Source organism: Lepisosteus oculatus, chromosome 14, assembly GCF_040954835.1.
Source record: "Lepisosteus oculatus isolate fLepOcu1 chromosome 14, fLepOcu1.hap2, whole genome shotgun sequence".
Classification (NCBI taxonomy): Eukaryota; Metazoa; Chordata; class Actinopteri; order Semionotiformes; family Lepisosteidae; genus Lepisosteus; species Lepisosteus oculatus.
The window spans coordinates 56,006,169-56,018,075 of NC_090709.1; the positions used below are offsets into that span (position 1 = coordinate 56,006,169).

Below are 11,907 nucleotides of genomic sequence, written 5' to 3' on the forward strand. Positions count from 1 at the left end.
TTCTCGGATTGCTCTACGGACTACGGCTTCGGATTACTCTTCGGCTTCGGTACACGTACCCTTTCGGATATCTGGCTTCCCCTGGACTCTCGGCTCGTTCCTACGATTACGGTTTGCTTTCGGATTACGACTTGGCTTTGTTCGCTCCTGCAAGTGGGTTCACTCACTCGTTCGGTCCCTGTTACCGAACTCGTAACACTGGCAGGCAGTTCAGCGAATATGATGCCCCTGCAGGGGCCGAATATTAGACAGACGTATACATACAGTGATCGTGTGGAGTTTATTCCTCCTCTTCCGCAGTCTTTGCCTCTTGTCACATTTACGCTTAATTGTCGATTTTTTGTATAGAACACCGAATATCTTGAGGAAGCCTGTCAAGCGAAGACTGATGGATTATTGAGGTGCAAGCACTGGTTCAAAATCAACACCCTCTGCTATTGCCGTTGTTTCTTTGATAATTTCTTCAAATTCCTCATCTGACCTTCAATATCGAGGGATATTGAGCATAATACCATACAAATTGTAACTTTCTTTTGATTGCCAGTTTTATTAAAATGCCATCCCCTTTTACAGTTATTTTAGATGTTTGGCAAGGCGTAATATCCCCCCTCTCACCCTCAGCTAAAATATTTTAAAAGTACAACAACATTTCATTATATTGAACAGCGTTTATGTTAACATTTATATTCAAATTAAGGTAAATATACGAAAATATTAAAATAGAACTCCGGCGATCTGTTGTTTTTGCTTGACAAGTTCTCGAACAGTTTTGCATTGTTTTTTAAATTACTTTAGCTGAAGATGCAACGGGAGCATAAGTGAATTCTCCCTCACTCACTGGAACATATAATTCTATAGGTGAATACTAACTGCTTGCAAGTTGCCAATGTCGGTAATTATTGGAAATTCCCGGTAATGTTGACTCTGGTACTCAATTGTTTGAGTAAATATCAAAATAGTTCAGGTTTTGCGGAACAATTAAATTTTTGCAGTAATGATGTTTACTATAGGAAGAAGTGCGTCCCTGGGTGGGATCAAAAAACCCACCTAGGGATTAATAGCCGAAAACGCTAACCGATTGCACCACAGAAATGCTTACACCTTGCTTTTTTTCATTTACATACTTTTGGTGAACAAAAAAATTCGCTCGCATTTCATCTTTCGCAAGCTGTATGATTTAAAAAAAACAAGTTGTTCTGCAAAGGAAATGAATAAACACATTAAACCAAATCAAGACCTCTTTGAGTGTCCCAAATTACATGTTCTGTAAAACAAGACAGGAAAAAAAAGGTACCGCTTGAATTCGGATCCAGGATTTCCTCTTTATGAAACAGGTCTTTTAACCAGCTTTACCACAGCACTGGCAGAATACTATTCTTATATAGGTGGGTACCCACCCTCAAACCTTTGTTCTCTCGCTATTTTACCTTTGCCTACTGCCCTGTCTCTCTCACACCTGAAGAAGGCTCCACGGCCGAAACGTTGTGTTCTCGTTCTTCTTTTTTTCAGCATGGAATAAACCTATTACCTATTCTTATACAGCCTCTTGGACACCGCTCTGATACATCTGAGGTCGATGTGCGCTGAGCCTGGTCGCCGAGCAAAATCATGCCCAAGGGGGGTGGCTCTTGTGACGAGGTGGCCGAGTGGTTAAGGCGATGGACTGCTAATCCATTGTGCTTTGCACGCGTGGGTTCGAATCCCATCCTCGTCGGTTTATGTTTTCGACTTGTGATCCGTTTCTAAGTCGGACTTGCTTTCTTTAGCTACTGTAGTAGAGCAGTAATATTTCTAGCGTTGGCTGAACATGGCTTACAGCAGTAGCTGACAGATATAGTCTCTTAATATTTAGGTTAAATGTATGCTTTGTACTGCTTTCACCTGATATTAATAGTAGTCCTGATGAACGATTTAGGGACATGGCGCATCTTGAAAATGTTCTTGTTAATTTCAGTTTGGAAAAGATGCACTCACCAGAAGCAGAAACTGGTCGTATCTGCAAAATGCGCAATGCAATAGCAATGCCTTGCTATGAGTCCTTACCTGTTACAGGAGGCGTTGTAGGACTTTTTTAGTTCAGAAAAAGCTATCAATTCATCTTACATTTCTACTCCATCAATATTAGCAATGTTATCTTTACTAAGCTCTAAATATAGCTCTAAATAAATGCAAATTTTAAAATACATTTTAAAATAAATGCTATTCCATATGTTGTAACTTTGTGGTATTTAGAAATTTTATCTGAGGATGCAAGGGAAAGTATTATACAACTGTGAAAGAGGCTTGTATTTTAATACAATTTTCGATCAAAAGAAAACCAAAGTCCCTATGATATTACCGCATATCTCTTGATATCAACGTTCAGTTGAAAGATTTGAAGAAACTCTCAAACAAGCAACTGCAGTAGCAGAGAGTTTTGATTTAAACCGATGCTTGCAGCTCAATACTCCATTCATCCTTGAAAGAAGCAAAGACAGGGATATTTTGAGTGTCTCCATGATCCTCTTCTCAATCCAAAAGAAAGGTTTTATATGATCCTGATCCCACTAGAAAAAGGGTCAATTTCAGCCTGCACTGATGTCCCTTCAAACGTTTTATAAGAACTCTGGACGTTTATACAGTGGAAGCCTGGTCCATTTCTTCTTCTGAACGAGACTATGGGAGTGAGTATTTTGACGTCGAACTGGGATTTAAATAGAGGAACACCACTACATTGGGCTACACGTGTGACAAAGCGTTTGCTTTCCGACCTCTCGGTAGCTCAATTGCTGGATCTTAAGACTATAGACAAAAACAGGGGGCATTTCTTATGTCCCTGGTTTGAATCGAGCTCGAAGGATGGTGTTTTCTTGTTCCTTAATCAAAAAGTGAAAATTGTGAATTTGTCTTTCACTTTGACGTTCACCCGAAAGCTCAGTATATAAAGAAGTAAAGGCTCCTGTTCTGGATCCTAATCCTAATCCTCACGTCAGATTGTTTTGCTTAGACCTTTAAAATGTACACTGTGGACTGTTTGCTCTTCCTAAGACAATTAAAAAGCCGCCGACAAACTTATCGATCGGGAGTTTAGTTCAGTGATAGCGCGCACTTAAGACGCTCCGTTTTCTATCGCCGGCATCTCTGTATTCTTTTTAAACGCGATATTTTTTATTCTTCGTGTGTGAATTTCAGGGAGACTGATAAACCCTTTGTCTGTTTTAAAGATACATTATTTTAAACCAGACATAATGAAAGACGTAGTAACTAGACACACATACAAGACACATGAATAGTAGCGGCTCTGAATGCAATACAAACGCCAATGGCGCAATAGATAACGTGTCTGATTACGGATCAGAAGACTTTAGGTCTGTACTCCTTCCTGGTTCGTGAAGAAGCTTTTAAACCTCACTACTCAACACTGACATCGTAGGGTGTGCGGTCCTACACAACCTTACTATCGACTGGATGAGTCTTCTGTTCAATCTCCGAATCTTTCCGCACATTCCTGCTATTTCACCACCGTTATTGTAGGATAACAGCCACAGACACGAGAAGATATACTATTCCGAACAAATGTCTTAAAAAATCACGTTGAAAAAGGTGACAATACGTTTTTGTTTCTTTAACTTAACCTTACTTTTGCCTGTAAAGTTCACATTATTTTCTGTAGCCGCAAATCCCCAATATTTCTGCTGTCTCCCGGGAAACACAAGCGTGGAGTCAAATCATATTAAATGACACAACACATCTATTAATTTAACACCCAGATGTGACAGAACACATGTAAGACTTACACACAGCTTTTAATATGCTCTAGTGAATTTGCAGGTGTCCTGGGGAGGGAAGAGAACTGATATTAAGGAAATACATATTTAAAGGGGATGTAAGTCTTAAATGTGTTTTGTCACATCTGGGTGTTAACTGAATAATTTTTTAGCATTATTTATTGTGTTTTGACTCTATACTTGTGTTTCTCAGGAGACAGCAGAAATATTGATGTTTACATTTCTATTCACATTCCCGGTGATATTGACTGAGGTAATGCAGAAGCATGTTCTCTATAACAATAAACGGTGCGAGAAGACAGGAAGAAAGGCACCGCTAGGATTTTAACCCAGGATCTCCTGTTTACTAGACAGGCGCTTTAACCAACTAAGCCACGGCGCCGACAGAATCCTCCTCTTTTACTGCGACTTGGACACACCGCTCTGAGACACCTGCGTTCAGTCAGCGCTGAGTCGGCTGGCTGAGCACGTTGCCTCCTTTACATTCAATAGGAGCCCCGACACTAAGAGAAACGTATAGAAATGGGTTTTATCCGGCACTTTTCATGTCCAATGCGCTTGACATCTCCCACGGGCGACGAAGTTCATTTACAACACCTTTCTTTCTTTCTTCTTTCAGCAGGAGTACAATAATGGCAACAACATGTTTGGAGTTCGGCATTTCATTTAGTCTGCGGAAACATCGTATCGGAATGAACTGCCTGAGATAAAAGAGTAATTGCGGCTTCAGATTTCGTTTTTACAGAGCATTGCGTTGTTCTGCTCATGCTGACTACACGCTTTAGATATGTCATTTACTGCAAGCGTTGCTTTTCCAGGTTTTTCTGAAATTCCTCGCATTTGAGCCAGCACTAAAACATTTCATTCCCGTCGCTGAATACATCGTGGAAACGGTATTTGCAACGGAATGCTGTCACATGAAACATTTTCGTTATTCGGTTCTGAAGTTTGAAAATGAAAATAAAACGGGGGTCACTTCATAGGCTTGAAAGAAGTCCAAGCAGCATAAAAACCCGTGAATTCTCACAAATTGCATTGTGCTGCACCTTTCTCCTGCTGCTGTTATAAATCTGCCTTAAACATTTGAATGCATACCTTACTGCTGCTAATCACATTCACGTGTTTACGAAGCTTTTTTCTGTCCGTTATGTTTTTGCTAAGCAGTTTCTCAGTTTTCCTTGTACTGTGATTGTCAGCGAACACAACAAGACTGAAACAGTGTAAAGGCAGGTAAAAAAGTCAGGGTAAAACGCCTGATTGTCGGGAGTGGGATTTGAACCCGTGCCTCTATTTGGAGAGCGAAACACAAAGCTTAAAAGACACGAATCTGTAAATTTGCTGTTTTAAACCGCTCAAATATCCTGAAGAAATGGGTGCGGATTGTATCAGTCACATCCGATTTTCCGTAAATTTAGGACGATTGATACAACTGGACGAACAATTTGTGGCGTTTAGTATGACATGGAAAACGGTACCGGAGCGTTCGGGTCCGGACTACAAGACTCAGAAACAGTTTTTACCCCCGCACTATCAAACTATTAAACTCCCAGCCTCTCTCACTCTCACCTCACCTCTCACCTATGATCTGAACCTCACAGTGCCTTCTTTCTCACCAAAAACCCAAACACACATTGAAAATCTACCTCTACCATACATGTCAAAAGCTCACTCCCCATCATTTCTATCCCTTTATTTCATTCTTTTGATGCATGTTTTTGCACATAACCTGTTACCTTTTTGTTGTTTTGCACACTGCCTGTTGTTGTTTTTTGCACATCGGCTGTTGTCTCTGTCTTTCTTTTTTTATACAATTGTATTGTTGTTGTGTTTTTTTTTGTACTACTTATGTCCGAGAGCTAGCTAAATAGCATTTCGTTATACCATATACCTGTGTATGAGTATAATGACAATAAACTTGAACTTGAACTTGACATAGTCTTGCAGGCAGTATATTATTTTATCGTTTACTCGTATGAAAAAGCACGGTCTTCTCGTTCCTAAGTCAGATTTTTAGTGCTTTCGAACGTTACTTCCAACCTGGACTGACAGCTCACCAGATCTGTTTGTGATCAGACCATGGAGTGGGGGGCTGTACCAAGCGCACGTTCCTTCCCAATGCTAAGGCGATCATTCGGAAGATGGGTGTGAAGAGAGACAAGCTTTGTTGACTAAAAAACAAGGCAGGATATGCAAGAATACTAATCACTGGCGACAGTTATGTTTTCTTACTATTGAGATCCCTACATTGCGAGTTTTTTTAAGACTTTGAAACTAAAGGAAAGCGGTGACAAATGAAACAGGCACGGGTGGGGTTTGGACCCACGCTCTTTGGTTTACGAGACCGACGCCTTACCACTTGGCCACCGCGCCTTCGAATAAGCATGGGAATAAGGTTGTTCAAATTATTTTTTTCTGAATCTGGTTTACATCGCCAAATGTAAACCGGAGGCAGCAACAACAATAAAAGGGATACTTGTCCTTAAACTCGGACGTGATGTTCTGCAGACATGTGCATAATGTCCTGTTTTCTTGCAGTGTAGACATTTTGCTGTTCACGCTCCGCATTCATCTGCTTTGTGCGTTGTTAGTCCGCACCTGTAAAATGTAATGTCAGCCGTCCCCTGTTCTTCTATTTCTCTAGCATGACTGTGTCCTGCTGCTCGGCTTTTGTTTGTAAAGTTTGAGCGAGCGCCCCGTTCAGTGTCACCTTGTCACTGTGGTCAGAAAGCATTCTTGATTCTGCTTGAGCTGCTTCATGAATTCTAGCGACTGTAAGAGCTCTTTTTAAAGTCAGCCCTTCCTCCTGCAGCAATTTATAGTCTCTTATGTGCACATTTTTCCACAAGTTGATCTCTTAACATGTCAGTTTCCAATACTCCAAAGTCACAAGCTTTAGCCAGTTCTCTTAGTGCAGTCACAAAAGCATCAACAGATTCGTCCTGAGACTAAGTTCTCTGCCTAAATTTATGCCGTTCCAAAACCACATTTCTCCGCGGTGTAAAGGAAGCGTCTAAGGCAGCTACAGACTTTTTCTCCAGGGAGTTTGGCAAAAATCCGCTGCACGGAAGCCCCGATACAGTGCAGTAATGTAGCACGTCTCACGGCATCCTCAGCTTCTGTAGATCCACCGGCTATTTAAAAAAAATCTGTACGACTCCATCCATATCTTGTATTCCGTATACAAATCCGGAGCTCCGAGGTTCAGTAGAAGCGGTGGAAAAAGCCGGGCATAAGCAAAGCTTCTCGGCGCGGCGGCCATATTTTCCATGGCGCAAGCTAAACGAAAAGTCCGAAAATTCAGAAGTTCGTTTCTACCAGCAAGAGAACTAAAATCAGCAGTGTTCTGCTCGCTTGAGTCCGTCAAGCACTCATCTCTCGTCGCCATAAATGTTGTGTATCTAAATGTAGAGACGTTTTTATATTATTTTAACTATTTTATTAACTACACAGATCACGCCCTTACACCTTAAATTCCTGCCTTCTACTCTCTCGATCTGTTGTCTCGCGATGTCTACTCACTATACTACATTAAGCATGACTTCTTGTTGTTTAGAGCAGCGCTCAATAAAAATGATCAGAACCCGAAAGCGCTTCTTATGCGGATCAATATATTCCAATACCACTGGTTCTGCAGAAGAAATAAGAAAAGCCGAACTCAAAGCACTGTGTTGCCATTACGGGTACTCTGTCTGCAGCTTCTTTAAGATCTTCTCACACCGTGTTGCCATTAAGGCTACCTAGTTAAAAAAAACTTATCGTCACCTTTTTGAACGTGATTATTAGACACCCGTTAAATCTCAACCGAGGTTTCTTGAGAGATCGTTCAGCGAGCGAGTAATAAAAAACTACTTCGCTTCCATCCTCTGCTGTCACTGTAAACTTGGACATGATGTTCTGCAGATGTGCAGTGTGCTTTTCCTCTTGTCGTATTCAAGAGTACTCACTGTGTGAGCTGTACTCTACTGTGATTTAATTTAGATGATTACGTGGAGTAGAGTGACAAGATCTACTTGAACATTTTCGGTTTGTGAAATGAAACACTAAATACACTACTGTAAAAACAAGTAATGGACATATAAAATAACCACAGTACAGGTAGAAGAGTGAAAGATAAAAGACTATTTAGAATGACATTCACAATAGAATTAAAAACGGCACAGCCGCCCGAACAGGGACTTGAACCCTGGGCCCTCAGATTAAAAGTCTGATGCTCTACCGACTGAGCTATCCGGGCTCTGAAAGAAGATCGACACTGTCGGGATCCTCGCAAGTCACGTGTCTCTTGCGCCGAAGAGCAGTCATACCTGACCCGTCTGGAATGACCACTGACAGACTTTATCCAGAAGCGACGGCACCACTCCCAGTAGAATGAGTGAGAAATACAGCATGACATGGGTAGTTAAGGGGCTCCTACAATCCATCTTTCCTCACATTACTGATTTTTTTCAATAGCATTTTGACCTTTTTTCACATTCTGATTTTTTTCACATTTAATAAAATCTTTTAATCAACAACATTAAAAAGAAAACAAATGGAACATTTTTTGGAACAATAATTTAAAAAAAAAACTTTCAATGCCTTGGTTGTATACGTGTGCACACCCTTTATAAAGGGAGTTGCAACAGTGCTGAAATGTAAAGAGCATTTCTGTAGAGAAAACAGAATTTTTTCTGCCTCGATGTTCAGCTTAGGGAGCCTGTCTTTTAGAAATTCTATTTCTTAACACCTTGCACAGCCTCCCGGCAGACTAACGAATATTTTTTTGGAGAAATTGTCTCACACACCGGAAGACACTAACGTTTATTTACGTTAGAGTATGTAAAACTCAGGCTTTAACAGATGTTCATGATGTTTCACACGGGGTGTTACCTGTTGTAGTGTTTCAAAAGATGTGTTAGCGGACCACAAATTATCTTGAAAAGATTTGGGTTTGTACTGGCTGGGATTCAAACCCGACTCAATTATTTGGAAGGCGCCTGTACCACCAACGCACTTCCGAGAAGCACCTGCAAATTATCACAATTCTCTCTCTCACCTACAAAGTTATGGAGACACAGACGTCCAATGAAAACTAATTTTATTCACTCAAGGCTTCACTCTTTTGTTGTAATGTCATTTTAATTAATATTAGCTTTGATAAGGTGTCGTTTTTGCCTCTTAAAGTTAAAGTCTGCTCCTTTCTTCCTGGTATAGAAATAACATGTTCCATCTTTGTTTAAAAACACCACTAAAAGTAAATTATTCAGCTCTAACGCCTGTGTGCATTGACAAGACATCTCAAAAGGACTTATCAAATAAGAACACGATCCTTCCTGTTACCATTCCTGTGGTTGGGGCGTTGTTTCACCCTTTTATTTTCTTCTACAATATTTGCAGACAGGGCTTTATCACTCGAGTTGTACAGAACAAGTGTGCATCGGTCCATGAAAATCATCAGTAGTGCTGTTTTTCTATGCATAGTTTAATCAAGAGCACTTAAAAGATGCAAAAAGCTTTCAAATAAAACAGAATTGAAAGACAGTCGAGTAATGAGGTAGAAAAAAAGTACTCCCCCGTCTGGGAATTAACCACCGTCGCACGTGTGACTGGATACAAAAATCATAGATTAATTTGTGCCCAGTCTCTTGAAGCTTCAATGCGATTATTTTTCCTTCCTTATTTCTTCATTCCCATGAATTTACTCTGTAGTAGAGGAAACGCGAAAGTGGGAAACTGCAGGCATTCTTCGTGAGTGGTGGATTGTGATCAGTGAGCATCTGGACAAGTCTGTTCCATTACCTTTTCCGTCGGGGATGTACAGTAGCTCAGTGGTAGAGCGCATGCTTCGCATGTATGAGGTCCCTCGTTCAATCCCTGGCATCTCCAGGTGCTTTATATTACAGTACTCACTTCGCATTCTTCTGTTGAGTGAGAACTCTTTGCTTGTTTTCAGAGAGAGCCAGGTTTACACAACTAAATGCAGGCACACTCGACGTGCTGCAGAATTGCGCTGCTGTTTTAAATGTACCTCATTTAGTTCTGTTAAATCCTAAATTATTTGAACTAATCATTTAGTTCAAATTCAGGAAATCCAGAGATTGCTTCACACTTGCCGTGGCTGTTGCAGAAAACACCTCTAGGATTCAGCGAGCGAATCCTCATTCTGAACTCCGCACTAAACTGAAAGCTTCACGAACTCCTCACTGCGTGTTCTGTACTGTTACAAGTGCTTTCGTGTAGATGTGAAACACTGCCATAAACACACTTTGAACTTTTTCCGTTTGTTAATGAAAATGCAAAAGAGCATGACAAGTATTGATCGTATAAAATATCCATGGCACAACTCGAGAAAGTGCTGAAGGACTACACATCGACTTTTGATGATTACAAGAGATTCAAGAAACACAACCGTCCGTACCTGGGTTTGGATCCTGAACGCTAGAGTTTAAAGAACATAAGCGACGTTTATGACCTATAAACTCTCTAAATTGTCTTATAGTTTATGAAATAAAACAATTTCTTAATAATTACTTACTGATGATAGACGATTTATTGAATTTTAACAAAATCACAATTACAGACTTTTTCGGTTAAACTGTTATTCACATACTCTAACGTAAATAAACGTTAGTGTCTTCCGGTGTGTGAGCCAATTTCTCCCAAAAATATTCGTTAGTCTGTCGGGAGGCTTTGCAGGGTGTTAAGAAATAGAATTTCTAAAAGACAGGCTCCCTAACCTTAACATCAAGGCAGGAAAAAATGCTGTTTTCTCTACAGAAATGCTCTTTACATTTCAGCACTGTTGCAACTCCCTTTATAAAGGGTGTGCACACGTATACAACCACGGCATTGAAAGATTTTTTTTTTAAATTATTGTTCCAAAAAAATGTTCCATTTGTTTTCTTTTTAATTTTGTTGATTAAAAGATTTTATTAAATGAGAAAAAAATCTGAATGTGAAAAAAGGTCCAAATGCTATTGAAAAAAATCAGTAATGTGAGGAAAGATGGATTGTGGGAGCCCCTTTACTACCCATGTCATGCTGTATTTCTCACTCATTCTACTGGGATTGGTGCCGTCGCTTCTGGATAGTCTGTCAGTGGTCATTCCAGACGGGTCAGGTATGACTGCTCTTCGGAACAAGAGACACGTGACTTGCGAGGATCCCGACAGTGTCGGCGTCCTTTCAGAGCCCGGATAGCTCAGTCGGTAGAGCATCAGACTTTTAATCTGAGGGCCCAGGGTTCAAGTCCCTGTTCGGGCGGCTGTGCCGTTTTTAATTCTGTTGTGAATGTCATTCTAAATAGTCTTTTATCTTTCACTCTTCTAGCTGTACTGTGGTTATTTTAAATGTCCATTACTTGTATTTACAGTAGTGTATTTAGTGTTTCATTTCACAAACCGAAAATGTTCAAGTAGATCTTGTCACTCTACTCCACGTAATCATCTAAATTAAATCACAGTAGAGTACAGCTCACACAGTGAGAACTCTTGAATACGACAAGAGGAAAGGTACACTGCACATCTGCAGAACATCACGTTCGAGTTTACAGTGACAGCAGAGGTTGGAAGCGAAGTAGTTTTTATTACTTGCTCGCAGAACGATCTCTCAAGAAAACTCGGTGGAGATTTAGCGGGTGTCTAATAATCACGTTCAAAAAGGTGACGATAAGTTTTTTTTTAACTAGGTAGCCTTAATGGCAACACGGTGTGAGTAGATCTTAAAGCAGCCGCAGAGTACCCGTAATGGCAACACAGTGCTTTGAGTTCGTCTTTTCTTATTTCTTCTGCAGAACCAGTGGAATCGGAATATACTGATCCGCATAAGAAGCGCTTTCGGTTTCTGATCATTTTTTATTGAGCGCTGCTCTAAGTACCACAGGCAAGATGGCTGTTGGTCTAAGGCGTTGCGTTCAGGTCGCAGTTAACCCTGGAGACGTTTGTTAAAATCTCACTTCTAATAAAGAGGTCTTTCTCGTTAGAGTAGAAACGATAGAAGCCTTAAGCGGGAAAAAAATCACAACATCTCGCATTTCACGTGTTTAATGTTAACTGTCTCAGTGGTTGCCTCGGTGATTGATGGCTCTTCTCCCTCGCAGGGTGACGGAAAATTCTTCAGAGAGGGAGTCTTCCAAGCACGGCTTTTCTTTATCAAGAGCTGA

At 40.5% G+C, this 11,907-nt stretch overlaps 5 non-coding genes across 5 annotated transcripts; 2 read left to right on the top strand and 3 right to left on the bottom strand.

Moving 5' to 3' along the window:
• The first annotated feature begins 1,632 nt into the window (after window positions 1-1,632).
• On the top strand, window positions 1,633-1,714 carry trnas-gcu (transfer RNA serine (anticodon GCU)). The gene has a single exon. It is a non-coding gene; the product is annotated as a tRNA-Ser (tRNA).
• Window positions 1,715-4,075: 2,361 nt separating this feature from the next.
• trnat-agu (transfer RNA threonine (anticodon AGU)) lies at window positions 4,076-4,149 on the bottom strand. Its single transcript has one exon. It is a non-coding gene; the product is annotated as a tRNA-Thr (tRNA).
• Window positions 4,150-6,065: 1,916 nt separating this feature from the next.
• Window positions 6,066-6,137, bottom strand: trnat-cgu (transfer RNA threonine (anticodon CGU)). The gene has a single exon. It is a non-coding gene; the product is annotated as a tRNA-Thr (tRNA).
• Window positions 6,138-7,928: 1,791 nt separating this feature from the next.
• Window positions 7,929-8,001, bottom strand: trnak-uuu (transfer RNA lysine (anticodon UUU)). Its single transcript has one exon. It is a non-coding gene; the product is annotated as a tRNA-Lys (tRNA).
• Window positions 8,002-10,936: 2,935 nt separating this feature from the next.
• On the top strand, window positions 10,937-11,009 carry trnak-uuu (transfer RNA lysine (anticodon UUU)). Its single transcript has one exon. It is a non-coding gene; the product is annotated as a tRNA-Lys (tRNA).
• The last annotated feature ends 898 nt before the right edge of the window (window positions 11,010-11,907 follow it).